The 11604-nt window shown below is 35.0% G+C and overlaps 1 pseudogene across 1 annotated transcript; it reads right to left on the bottom strand.

Moving 5' to 3' along the window:
- Positions 1-781: 781 nt before the first annotated feature.
- Positions 782-3531, bottom strand: LOC143624185 (putative carboxylesterase 18 pseudogene; annotated as a pseudogene). The gene is made up of 3 exons (XR_013152057.1): positions 2569-3531; positions 2075-2494; positions 782-961 (listed from the first exon to the last, which is right to left on the bottom strand). The product of XR_013152057.1 is annotated as a putative carboxylesterase 18 pseudogene (transcript).
- Positions 3532-11604: the final 8073 nt, after the last annotated feature.

Here is an 11604-nt window from a genome sequence, read left to right as displayed (position 1 = left end):
TGAGGCAACAGTTTACTTTGCAGCAATTCCTCATGGCTGGCAATAAAGACATGGAATAGTGAGATGTGAATCAAACTGAGTGGTGGGGTGACTAGAACTTCTTGATTTGTTGGAGTTGTTTCTTGAAGGCCAATTGATGCCATGAGCCTTTAGGTCCTGATTACCAGCTTGATTTACCAGATTTTGAATGGAGTGTGATGATGATGACGATCCTATGCACCAACAAATAAGATGTAAGTTTGTTCTGAATAGATTGAGATGCACATGGATTCGCTTTTACCCCATTAAATGGATGAACATCAGGATGTGATTGACTCAGAAACGTTGCAATAATCCCAGATCATGTAGAGACACATGCATGATTCACAGAACTGACATCGTTATTCATATGAAGCTTATCATCCATATCCAATGATTTGATGGTAGAGTTCAACTTGGATGAGCGTTGTATTTAGATTTGTGGTTCTCTTGATAGTGGTTACACTGCTGTTCCGTATGTAAGGCAATGAATTTAACAGCTCTTCGTTGATCTCTGACATCTCCCTTATCATATACCGGACTTCTCATGTTGGTGTTAAGTGATTCAAATTTGTTGATGAGTGAAGTAACGGTTTCCCTTGAATATGATTGAACATGTTGAATTTTGCGTTTAACATTTCCCTTTGACTTTCCCTCATGTCCAAATTTCCTTCAAACTTTTCAACCAAGGCATCCCAAAGACCTTTTGTAGTAGTGCATTCTCTTAAGGGTTGAGAGATTTCGGTGGAAAAGCACACACTGATTATGCCATAACCTTTTCATCATCAAGCATTAGTTTCTTATCATTATAAGTGAGACTTTCAGGAGGAACATCAACAGGTCTAACATCAGTCATTGTTGTTGGCTTGTGAGGTCCATTCTCAATAGATTTTAACAATACAAAGTCACTTATTCTCACAAAGTTCTTTAACATCGACTTCCACTATTCAAAATTGCTTTCAAAGTAAAACAGTTTAGGTGGTTTGTTTGTAGTTCCAATCTTATTTTCAAGCATGATGTAGTTCTTTAACAATTATGGATCAGCAGACATCTTTATAAACTGATCACTAAATCCAAAATGCAGACATCTTTATAAACTGATCACTAAATCCAAAATCAAAACAGTCTTGAACATAACAAAAACTCAGAAAAATTCTAAGTATTTTGAATTGCAATCGTATGGACTGATATGTGAATTCGAATTGTTTCTGAAATGCGAGTGCGACTTTGAACTATTTACGAATGCGATTTTTTTCTGAATTGTGAGTGCGATTGGGAATCCTAATGCGATTTGGTTCCCTGATGCGATTGAGATCCAAATGTGATTGCGATTTGAATTATTCAAATATTAAGTCGCAAGAGACGCTGTTTGTTACGAATTTTCATCTAAACACACTTTTTGCCGTTTTGGAATATTTAAACAACCTGAAACGCAACACACTTGTCAAACACTATCCAAGGTTGTGACCCATGAAACGCAACTAGTAGAGCCGAAATCTTTAATACCAATTGTAGGTCCCTAAACCGGATCTTACAACACGTTCTTTGATCAATCTAAGTTGTAGGGTAATGGAAATCACCTACAACCAAGCTAAATCTCGGATCTTGTAGTGTGTTTGTATTATTTGCTATAAAAGAAAAACGGAAAGGATAAGTGAGAGAGAGAGAGAAGCATGCACTATTTGTAGTGCATGCCTCATGCACCATATATTATTTCAATTGGCCTAATGGGCTTGTTTACAATGGCCTCAGGCCGAACATTACAGACTAAACGAAAGCTAAGGTAATACATTATAAAATAAACGAACAAATACAAAACACTTAACATACAAAATGGGCTCTAAAAAACCAATAGTTGTATTTAATTTAAAACATAGAACGAATTAAATTAAACTAAATAATATATAAGGTTGGTTCTTATTAAGCTTCCATCTCCATAGCTAAATCTGCAGGAATTCAACACATAAAAAAATATTAATTAGTTTAAGATAAATACAATCGTATGTAGTGGTTTTTGCTGTTTTATTTTGTAGTAATGTAATTGAGGTGAGCCTACATTATATAAAATCTTGTGAATGAAGCCCTTCACGTTCAATATAAGTTGGTCATATTCTGGCAACTCCGGAAAGAGGTAGAAACCATGAAAAGTTTTTGGGTAGTCCACCAAGTATGCTTCTTTCCCGGATCTTTTGAGCCACTGATAGTACCTTATTTGCCCGTCGCGTAGAATATCAAACCCGGTCACTACAACTAAGGCGGGTGGCAAATCAATTTTGGATACGTCAACAGCATTGGGTCCGCTAACATTGATGATAGGATGGTCACGGTTGTAGGGTTCATCAAGCGGCATGAATGCGTTCCATAACCAATCTGTCCGCATCAGTGACAGGATAGGCACTGATCCGTCTAGTCGTATCTCCGAATCTGTTCGCTTCTCCCCGCCAAAGAATGGTTGGATAGCCACCAGCCCAATAACCTTCAAGTCATCATGTTAATTAGTTGCATAATAGTTAAAAAGTATTTAAGTCAACAATGTGTGTCGGACCGTACCTGAAGTTGTTGAAAGTTGAGTTCGGAGGCTCTTTGAGCAACATGATGAGTCATGTTTCCGCCAGTGCTATCACCAGCAAGAAAACAACGTGAAATATCTGCGTTCTCCGGTAACCATTTTGACATGTTCTCTTTAATGTCTAGAAATTTCAACACATCAAGCCCGTATTCATGTTGCGTAGGGTGTCGATGTTCGGGTGCAAGAGGATAATCAACAGAAACAACTACGGCAGGCAACTCTCTAGCGAACTTTATGCACAGATCGTCGTACCTCCCGTTGGGGGAGAAGACAGCGTAACCACCCCCGTGAAAGTACACCATCACCGGAATATGATCTTCTAAGGCGTACTGTGTGGGGACAAATACGCAGAACGAGAGCTTGCGCGTTTGATCCACCACGACATCGTACGCCTTAACATTGTTGATTGGTTTGGACGGTGGCGAGGACCGGAAATCTATAAGATTGAGAAGACGACGGTTCACTGTGCCATCTTTCCGAGTAATTAGATTGATTAGAATATTGTCGGCTGCCCAAAGTGAAATTCGGGTTTTCCAGGGCAAGGACAAAGATGTTGAAGTTTTGGCTGCAAATTCCATTGAATAATGAGAATAGAGAGATAACTGAATTCAGGGTGTGACTAAACTAATCAAAATTCATAGATTTATAATGCTAAATAAAGGTATTTATTATGTCACCAGATTTGATTATACCCTGTCAAAAAATATTTGTTTATTTTTAGTCGTCTACCAACTTTTACCAATTGCCGAATTGGAATTAAGTAATCCTGTTGATCAAAAATGTTTCACTAGATAAAGCATTAACCTAATCATTGGCCCCCAGAGGAAACAAAAAGACGAAGATTATGAAACTTCCCAGCTTTGAAGGAGTGCATATTATATCGTCATCAACAAGTGTAAACTAATTTGTTTTTCTCATAATGGCGGCATATTATATAATAAGGAATCCACAAATGCCTAGACACCCCCCATAGAAACATTACAAGATATCCACTTGCGTATTTATCACTTCAAATTTAGACCAGCATTTCTCAAACTACCTCTTATCACTTTGATCTTGGAACTGCCCAAAAATAGTTCAGGATCTTTATTATTTCTTCCGCAATTTTATGTGGGTTAAATATAATCATATTATAACAAAAAGATCTAATTATAATAAAGAGTCACGTAAGCAGGCAATTAGCTGCGCTGTCGAGCCTTTTATTTTGGGGTCAAGTTAAGTTATTATATAAAGGGTAATAAAAATGAGAAATGTGAGAAACCATAAATAATTGACATGTGTCAAGTAGAGACCAAAAGAAAAAGGGTATAGAGGTAATTATATACATTTTCTCTCTTTACATGCAAGGCACATGTTAATACCCCATCATTTTAGAACGTTTATAACTTTTTCGTATGATATTTTTTATTAAAAAAAATCATCATAATAACAAGCATTTTTTTTATCTTTAATATGAGTAAGATTTTTGTTATATAAAAATTTAAACAAAAATCACGTCATTGTGTCTTTTCGCACACCATTGTGTCTTTTTTCGTCATTGTGTCTTTTCACATACCATTGTGTCTTTTTTCACACCATTGTGTCTTTTCGCTTGTCATTGTGTCTTTTCGCACACCATTGTGTCTTTTCGCTTATCATTGTGTCTTTTTCGTCATTGTGTCTTTTCGCACACCATTGTGTCTTCTCGCTTATCATTGTGTCTTTTTTCGTCATTGTGTTTTTTCGTCATTATGTCTTTCAACTCATCATTATATTTTTTTAAATACTAACAACACCGTTGTGTAATAATAATATGTAAAAATAATGATAAAATAACACCAAATTATCTAATACATAAAACACAGTGATTAATACATGTTACACAATAAATTGAAACGTAAAACACAATGATGAATACGTATAACACAATGACCTAAAACGTAAGACAAAATGGTGAATACGTATAACACAATGACCTAAAACGTAATACACAATGGTGAATATATATAACACAATGACTCGAAACGTAAAACACAATAGAAACAACATATTACACAATGACTTGAGTGTAATATACAATGAACGCAATACTATATTTCTCAAATTAAATGAATTTGTCATATGTCAATCTGAATAAAAGACAATGAACGTATTACACAATGACTAAAAGTTAATGATGAACAAAACGACACAATGACGTAATCATTGTTTTAATTTGTGTCTTTAATATGAGTAACAATTGAAAAATATAATGATCAGAATCTATAATACAATTCATATGAAAACTCAACTAAAAGACACAACGAACAACAAAAAAACACAATTAAAAAAACTTATTAATTTTTTTTATTTTTATATAACAATATGATACTCATATTAAAGATAAAAAACGCTTATAATTATGGTGAATTTAAAAAAAAAAAAAATTTAGTGCACGGTTTTGCGTCTAGAGTCTTTGTATTTATCGTTAATGTATATTTGATGATTTATGTAATATTTAATGTTTATTTTGAACTAGTTCGTTAAGTTTAAGACTAGTTCGCTAGGAATGTTAGCGAACTAATACTAGTTCGTTAAGGAGAAGTCTAGTTCGCTAGAGATGTTAGCGAACTAAGACATTATAATGTATTCCCTCCTGATTCGTTAGGGGATGTTAACGAATCAGGAGGTGGTTCGTTATGTTAAATTATGTAACGAAGGGGAAGATGGTTCTCTAGGGGATGTTAGCGAACCAGGTCGTCCTCTATTTATAGTGAACCACTGTTCACTTTAAGTTAAGTTTTTGAGAGAAGATTTCACAAGAGTAATATAAGTTTATTTCAGAAAGCAATCAATCTCTCTTAAGCTTCATATTAACGTTATTGATAATATATACACATACACAATACACTAAATCAAGGTTTATTATGAGATAGATCTTTAACAGATCTGAGATCTGTGTTATTGTTATTAACTGTTAATCCGGGATCAAACAAGTGGTATCAGAGCTGTTGGTGCTCTTTACACTTGATTTGGTGTTTTAATTGTTATTATTATTGAGTTTTTCGGTTATTATTTGATTTTGAATCAATTGGTGTTTGATTTGATTGAATTATAGACGAATTAGATTGAATTCATGTTGTATAAGGTATTGGATAAGTGTGGATTGGAGGAATTGATGTTTAAATTGGTTTTGAGTGATTTGGTTTTGGTTTTGGTTTTGGTTTAAGTCCGAAACAGGGGTTTGTTTTTGATCAAATTGGTTTGGTTATTGGTGTTAATCGGTTACGAGGTAATGTGTATTGGATTCGGATTTGGTTTACGAGTATTTTGGTAGTTTATTTGTGCAATTTGGTTGAGAAACGAGGGAGTATTACAGATTTGGTATATCTGGGATTCTGGGTTGATCTTCATAATTTCTGGAAAATTATGTTGAATGTTTGAAGATTTGAAGATGAATGTGATTCGTTATCTTCTTCATGGTGATTCGCTATATGTTTCACTGTGATTCGTTATCAACAGTGCTAATTCGCTATCTTGTTCGTTAGCCAATTCGTGTGAGTTATTGATTCTTGTTATCTAGTTCGTTAACTAGATTAACCGATTCGTGTGACACGTGTTCTTCTTGGGATTTGTGTCATAACAACCTTTTCCACGTGGCATAAGGTGTCAGAGTTTGTTACAAACGGTTGTAACAACCTGATTCGTTATAGTATAATTCGCTATAGTGTTGATTCGCTATCAACTGTAGCTGATTCGTTATCTTAATTCGCTAAGCACTCCTTAGTGATTCGCTAAGTTTATTTTGGCGATTCGTTACTGATTATCATCTAATTCGCTAAACTAATTCGTTTGGTCAATTCGTTAAGTTGACTTGGTCAATTCGTTTGGTCAATTCGTTAAGTTGACTTGTGATTCGTTAAACCTTCATCACATTCGTTATCTGTTTCGCCATTTGGGTGATTCGTTAACCTTATTTGTGATTCGTTAAGTTGACTCGTTAAGTTGACTTTTTATTCGTTAAAACACTCATCTCATTTGTTAAGGTAATTAGTTACTGATCAGTCTTGACTTCGTTAAGATTTGATTCGCTACATTATTCACAGTTCGTTTATTGATTCGTTAAATACAGTTTGTAGTTCGCTATAACTGTTCATATCCTTTAAGTTTTTAAATTTTTTCTCAAAATGGCTGGCATGTATGCATTAGCGTCTCAAAACATGTTGATGCAACAAATGTTGCAACTTGATACCGAGATAGGTTCACATTCTAAATGTCCAAGATTGATGAAGTTCAGTGACTTTGCCAAGTGGGAACCTCGATTTCGTGCACATTTGGGATCTGTTCTTCCTGACTGCTCATATTGTCTTGATGAAGTTTATGTTGCACCAATGATTGGTGATGATACTATTGGGTATACTCCTAAAGCTGTTTCTCAATACTCACAAGAAGAGAAGAAAGCTTTAGAAATCGAGATAAAAGCATATTCTACTTTGACTATGGCTTTACCAGAAAATATCTTCCATAAAGTTGGTAGTATCAAGAGATGTGCATCTTTATTTCGACATCTGCGTATGAGAAGCATGGGAAACACAGCTGAAAGTAAGAAAGTGATGCTCAAGTCTCAATTTCGAAACTTTAACTTATTGAAAGGAGAAACATTTGAAGAGATGACTACAAGATTTAGTCATTTAATTGCTAAAATGGACAAGATGAAAATGGAAATTTCTGAAAGAGATAAAATTGACACTATCAAGAGTGTGCTTCCAAGTTCCTACTCAACATTTCTAATGGTTTTGAAAGAGAATGATTATTTTCTGAATGAAGACTTGACGGCACTTGAATTCCTACAAAAGATCGAAGCTAGAGAATATGATCTTAAGTGTAAAAAATCCTCCAAAGAAAATCAAGATCCATCTTTCTATGGTGGAAGTATGCCTCTCAGTTCAACAATCTCTCCAATCACTGCTTTTCTTACTCATACTGCAAGTGAAAAAGAATCAGCTATGTTTAATGATCCAAAAGTTTGTTTTTACTCTGCTGGTAATTCGGGTGGTTCTGGAAGTTCGACAAGTACAAATCCATTTGCTACACCACCTAGTGTTAATATGAAGGAAGCTGAGCAAAACTTCGCTTTTCTGACGACTTTTATGTCTTCATATGAAAACTTAGTGAGTAGTAAAATTGCCACAAGTGATTTAACAGATGAGGACTATGATCAGATAGATCCAGATGATCTAGAAATCATGGATTTAAAATGAAACATGGCAATGATTGTTCGTAAAGTTAAAAGATTCATGCAGAGAATTGGAAAAGATCTTCCAGCTTTAAACAAGAAGTTGGGTTTTGACAAATTAAAAGTAAAGTGTTACAATTGTCAAGAATTCGGACATTTCGCGAAGGAATGTGATAAGCCAAGGAAAGAATACACTGGACCTCGTGTTCAAAGTCAAAATGCTTCTTCACCACGAGGAAGTGATGCTGAAAAGAAACCATCTTTTGCTACAACACAAGCAATGTTAGCAGATGGTAATGATTGGTCACAACGGCTACTATGCAATGATGTTCAAGCAAATTTGGCTATGTTTGGATTACATGAAGATTGTCAAGATGCTACTGGTAGTGTGATGTCTTCCGATAATGATTCTGGATCTGATTCTGACGACTCTTGCGACAAGCCTTCTGAATCAATGTTTGCTTGTATGGCCAAGATCAATGAGGTTAGTAATTTTATTTCTACTACTTCATTTGTTAAAGCATCATGTGTTGATTGTGAATCTAACAACTCTAAGTTAGAAGCATTGAAAAATCAAAACGATAATCTTATAAGAGAAATTGCTTCTCTTAAAGATACTTATCAACAATCTCTTGAGTCTCAAAGGAGATCTCGAGAAAAGATTGACTCATTGTCGACAAGTAACCACGATCTCAAAGCCGAGTTATCTGTGAAAATGACTATTAATGACCAAAAGTTTCAAGAAATCTTGAAACATCGTTCTAAGATAACTGCGCTTGAGAATGAGGTTCTTGAGTTGAAGAACAAATTTGGGAAATTTTGGAATTCATCTTTTCTGTTGAATGAAATTATTGAAGTATCTGGAAAACAAAAAGATTCCAAGAAAGGTATTGGTTTTGTTGAAATTCCACCACCTTTTCATAATGATTATAAAATTAATCCTTTTGCAAGAAAAGAAGAGGATTTGATTCAAAAGGAATCTGTGATTTCTGAAAAACCTAAAATGGTTAAACCTGAAATTGTCAAACCCCAAGTTGCTCCTCAAAAACCTCATGTGGAAACTAAAAAAGGTCTTTGTTGAAAATGTTGACAAGGTAATTATTGAAGATGTGTTTGAACCTGAGATTATACACAAGAATAAGAACATTCCTAGTTCTAATCATATTCTTTGTGAACCTCAAGAGTTTGAGGAAGCTGTGTATGGTTCATTCAAGTCTCAGATAAACAAGGAAGAAACTGTGAAAACTAAACCAGTGAGGACAAAGAAGTCAGTTAAACCAAAGATTTCTGACGAGGACTTAATGCGTTTCATTAATCCTCCAAGTTCTAAGTCTTCTTCGGCTAGAGTTTTTAAGTTAAAGGGAATGGATACGATGTTCACTGAAAAAGATATTCCAATAAGTATTATCAAACCTGAACTTATTGAGAATGTTTTTGTCAATAAATCTTCAAAAATTCAAGAACTTGAACGTGTGTATGCTCAGACAAAAACATCATTTCAATCTGATCCATTGACTAAGGCAAAACAATTTTTAAAACAAGCTAAGAAGATTAATTTTGTTAAGTCAACTGGAACAGATACACTAAAAAGTTTTTCAAACAGTTCTAATTTAGATTTTTATTTAAAGAAGAAATCTGACTTATCTGATGAGTTTGCTAAGAGCATGACTAAAAATGTTAGCCATCTGCTTCATTTATTCCAATTACTTCTAAACATAATCATGTAGACATGCAAACTTGTTTTTTATGCGGTCAACAAGGTCATGCTGTGAAGAATTGTCGTCAACAGAACTATCAGAATCTTCATCCTTTTATCAAGGACAAATCTAAGCCAATTCCAGTGGTCAAGGAGATTCTGAAACGACCTGTGTCGTATGCTGATGATACTCATATTTTGTTCTCCGATATGAATCCTCGGAAGGTTCTTCATGTCAATGAGACACGCGGTCAAGTGAAACCAAAATTCATTCCAACTGAACCTATATGTCAAAATAAGAATTCAAATATTGTTCAGGCAGCTTATTTAAGACGAAAGTCTAGGAAGCCGGTAACTTATTCACAAGTGGCTGAACAAAAATTGAAATCTGTTAAAGTTAATGATCAAAGAGAAAACCAAAAGGTGCCCAAGACTGAGGCCTGGGCTGCCTTTTTGAATTAATCACTTTTGTTTGTGTGTAGGGTTCATCCAAGACCATTTCTGGTGAAAACTGAATCATGGATAGCGGATGTTCTCGTCATATCACTGGGAATTTCAACCTATTAACCAATGTAAGAAATATTCAAGGGGGTTATGTAGCGTTTGCTGGGAATTCTGGGGGCATGATCACACAGGAGGGTGAAGTTTCAAATGGTCACATTACGTTTGAGAAAGTGAATTACTGCGACAAGGTTGATCATAACTTATTGAGTGTATCGCAGATTTGTGATAAAAAATACACTACGATATTTACTGACAAAGAGTGTCTTATCTTGAAACCGGGTTATGTTATTCCTGAGGACATGGTTGTCATGCGATCACCACGATCAAATGATATTTATGTCTTAAATATGAGTTCTAAAATATCAACATCAATTGAAACATGTTTTGTCTCGAAAGCAACTGAGAAAGACTCGATTCTATGGCATCGTAGAATGGGTCACACATGTCAGAAAGATGAATTATTTAATGGCAAATGACTTAGTTGAGGGTGTCTCGTTAAAGAATTTTAAGTTATCTGATCACTGCGTTGCATGCAAAAAGGGCAAGCAGAAGAAGAAGATACATCGCTCTAAATTATTGAATTCCATTGATACTCCTCTTGGTCCAGTGAATCGTGCGAGTATTTCTGGGGACTGGTATTGTCTTGTAGTGACAGATGATTATTCAAGATATTCATGGGTGTTATTTATGAGCTCAAAAGATCAAACACCGGTTTTGGTACAAAACCTTATTACTAAGATCGAATCATTGTATAAACAAAAGGTGAGGAGGATCCGAAGTTATAATAGTACTGAATTCAAAAACACTATATTGGATTTCTTTTGTATTCAAAAGGGAATTCACCGAGAATATAGTGCACCTTATGTACCTCAACACAATGGTGTTGTTGAAAGGAAAAATATAACTCTTATTGAAGCTGCACGTACAATGCTCGCTGATTCAAAGCTTCCGGTTCAATTTTGGAATGAGGCAGTGAATACAGCTTGTTATAGGCTTAATCGGGTTCTAACAGTGAAACGACTCAAGAAAACAAGTTACAAGATCTTAAATAATAGAAAACCTAATTTAAAGTACCTGGAACCATTTGGGTGTCTGTGTACAATGTTGAAGAAGGATTCGGGTAAATTTGAAGAAAAAGCTATCGAAGGGTATTTCTTGGGATATGCATCTCCAAAGAAAAGGGTTTTCAATTTCACATCTGGCTGTGTTGAAGAATGGTACCATATGGACTGTCAAAAGTACACAACCCCTCCTCAAGGGAAAGGTCCAGACTGGATGTTTGACTACGATAGTTTATTTAATTCTTTTACTCATTCGACTGAAAACATCGATGAAGATCTGGTTAGAGCATACTTTGAAGAACAATTGTATATTCCAGGTTCTTCAAGTTCTAATACAGTTGAAGCTCAACCAGATGCTCCAACTGAAGACTCTCCAGTTGTTTCTCCAGTTTCTATTGATACTGTTTCTACTTCTTCGGATGATGATCAAGCTGAAGTTCAAGTTATTGATCTTGACAGTGATAATGTTTCATCTCCAGAGTTGGGTGAACATTACACTAACTTATTTGATAATGTTGTTGTTCCTGAGAATCCCACTCTTCGGATTCATGGATATCATCCA

This window comes from Bidens hawaiensis, unplaced genomic scaffold (assembly GCF_021521415.1).
Source record: "Bidens hawaiensis isolate Kalapana, Puna unplaced genomic scaffold, B.hawaiensis_p1.1 tig00003698_1, whole genome shotgun sequence".
In the NCBI taxonomy this organism is placed as follows: domain Eukaryota; kingdom Viridiplantae; phylum Streptophyta; class Magnoliopsida; order Asterales; family Asteraceae; genus Bidens; species Bidens hawaiensis.
The sequence above is the reverse complement of the archived record's forward strand: the minus strand, read 5'-3'. Positions and strand labels throughout refer to the sequence as shown.